General features: G+C 54.0%; 1 non-coding gene across 1 annotated transcript; it reads right to left on the bottom strand.

Annotated features, from left to right (window-relative positions):
- Positions 1-373: 373 nt before the first annotated feature.
- TRNAD-GUC lies at positions 374-445 on the bottom strand. Its single transcript has one exon. It is a non-coding gene; the product is annotated as a tRNA-Asp (tRNA).
- Between the last annotated feature and the right edge of the window lie 2,439 nt (positions 446-2,884).

The raw sequence follows: 2,884 nt of genomic DNA on the forward strand, positions 1-2,884 counted from the left end.
CCATCCCTGTAACCTATCCAGATCCTTCTGCAATCTCTCTCTCCCTGCTAGCGTGCTCACCTCCCCCCAAATGTTGGTGTCTCAGCGAATTTAAACAGGTTGCTTTCCACCCCAACATCAAGATCGCTGATGAAGAAATTGAACAGCGCAGGCCCCAGGACCGAGCCCTGGGGGACTCCACTACCCACCTCCCCCCAAGTCGAGTATGATCCATCCACCACCACCCTCTGAGTGCGACCCTTCAGCCAATCTGCAATCCATCTGACTGTGTAGGCATCTATGCCACAGTCGCCTAGTTTCTTAATTAGGATGGGGTGAGAGACGGTGTCAAAGGCCTTGCTGAAGTCCAGAAAGAAAAAAAGCATCTTGCAGCCTCCCCGTCGGGGAATCGAACCCCGGTCTCCCGCGTGACAGGCGGGGATACTTACCACTATACTAACGAGGAGTGGCTGTTCCATGTGACAGGCGGGGATACCTACCACTATACTAACGAGGAGTGGTAATCACTGGGCCGGGATCATCTCCGTCATGTACTGAATCCTCGCTCCGGGAAGACAGCAGACCTTGCACGTCATGGGATCCTGGAAACAGATGGGACCCTCTGTTCCTCTCAGGTTAGAGTCACCTATGATGAGTACCCGGCATCTCTTCTTCCCGGTCAACTTGCCTCCTTCAGTCGGTTCTGTGCATGGAGTAACCTCCTCACCAGAGGTTTCCTCACCTTCCTCTTCCTCCAGCATCGCCAACGCCTCGTACCTGTTCCCCAGCTGGACTGGGGGAGCTGATACTGCACAAGCTCAAGCCACTCTGGCTCTGGAGGGAACCTTCTGCCATTCTGCTGTGGAGGGCACCTCCTGGGGCTCTTCTTCCTCTGGTGCATGGCCCTGCAGGGAAAGGAAATACCCGTCAACTTCATCCTCTGCTTCCCTGATCCCCCTCAGCCTGCTAACCTCCTCCTGGAGCTCCCTCACCTGCCCCTCCAGGGCCCTAAGATGGGTGCCTGCGGGACAGGTGTGGGTGCCCCCATCCCCCACCCCCCATCCCCGCCAGGCATCCCCCGCAGGCCTGGGGGCAGGGTGATGCCAGCTCCCCCATGGGCTCCATTTGGGTGGAGGCCTCAGAGAAGCCCCGGGTAGTCAACGCCCGCCAGGCAGGGGCCCTAGCGGCACTCTGCATCCAAATCAACTTGGACCTTTTAATTGGTCCCCAGGTTCAATTCAGATTCGGAGATTCGTCCACCAAATCGTGCTGAATCTCCTCCAAAAAAAAATCCCAGCATGCGACTACTAGGTATAAAGAAAGTCATTGTTCATCCAACTTGCTTCCACTCCAGGTGATGTAAAATGGAAGGGACCGGTGGTTTGGACAGAGATGTCCTGGTTTGCCAAAGTCAATGCTAAGTGTCATTAAAGAAGAGTTTCTTGCTATCCTGGCTTTGGTTTATAAACGGTGCTCTTTATCCATCACATTGTGGGTGGAGGCAGATGTAGCATTTGAAGCATTTCCCAGTACAGGTGCACACAGAAGCCCTTCAAAACCAGGGTGTGTCTGATGTGAACAGAGGTAGAGCCCCTGTTGTGCCTCCCAGCTGGAGAGATTAAAGTCACTCGGGCTCCCTGTAGTGACTTGCTCTCTGGACCATGATGCAATTGTGGGATGCAGCGACCTCCAGCTCTGCCTGATGGAGGGAGTGGGGTAGAAGCAGAGCAGACTGTCAGTGTGGCTCTGCCACCCCCGTCTTCTGGGGGCTGCCACTCCACGCAACCTCCTCAGTAGCTGAGGGAGAGATCAGAGCTGGTGTCTGTGAGCAGTCTCCTATCCACTTCGCCTCCACTCTCTTGGAAAACCCCCATTGCCAGATCCCGGAGCCCCTGGAACCAGGGGACAGGAGGCATCGCTATATGTACCTGGGGCATCTGTACATGCAAGTGATGTGATAGCTATATGAACATGCTATAGGTACACGCTATATATACATGCAAGTGGTGTAATAGCTCCCCTTCACACACAGCATAGGCCTGAGTCCCCAGTGCTGGGAATATATAGCTGCAAAGCGGGTGCACAAGCAGAGGCAACAGTGCAGGCAGATGTGAGACATCCACTTATGGAAGGAAGGCAGGCAGCCGTGTGCATTTGGAGCACCCCAGGTGCTAGAAATGGAACAAGTATAGCAGAGACTTCTTGGGATGAGCTGGTTTGTTCAGCCTATTGAGAGGCAGGCAGAGAAGGGAGCTGACTGTAATCTATTCTCTATAAATGCATCTGAGAGGGAGAAGAGCCATGCAAGAGAAAAGACAATGCTAGCCTCAGAAGAAGTGGGTAAATAGGGGTCACATGTACAAATAGGTCAAAGCTCAGAAGAATGCAGCTGGGAGTAGTCCAGACTGCATCATGAAGGACTTCCATGAGCTGGAGGTCGGGCTCAAGAAGTCGGGGGCACTGATGGTATTCTCCTCCATCCTTCCAGTTGGCAGCAGCCGGAGGCACCAGGATGCCTGCATCAGGTTAGTCAACCGGTAGCTCCAGAGATGGTGTCTTCAGGAGGGCTTCGGATTCTACAACCACGATCAGCACTTCCAGGGAGGGGGCTTCCTGGAAAGGGACGATCTTCATCTCTCTCCTAGAGGTAGGCATCTGTTCTCCCGCAGGTTGGCTGATCTCCTCCAAAGAGCTTTAAGCTAGGTTTGATGGGGGACAGGGAACCGGTGGTCAACGGGAACCCAGGGTTGGTGAGTCACAAGCCAGGCACCGGACCAAACCAGGTAAGCATTAAGGGGCACACTAACCATCAAGGCAAAGGGGCACCAAGAGCACCCATTGTGGGGCTAAAATGTCTTTACACAAATGCCAGGAGTATGGAAAATAAGCAGGAGGAGCTCACACC

This window comes from Alligator sinensis, unplaced genomic scaffold (assembly GCF_000455745.1).
Source record: "Alligator sinensis unplaced genomic scaffold, ASM45574v1 scaffold505_1, whole genome shotgun sequence".
Taxonomy (NCBI): domain Eukaryota; kingdom Metazoa; phylum Chordata; order Crocodylia; family Alligatoridae; genus Alligator; species Alligator sinensis.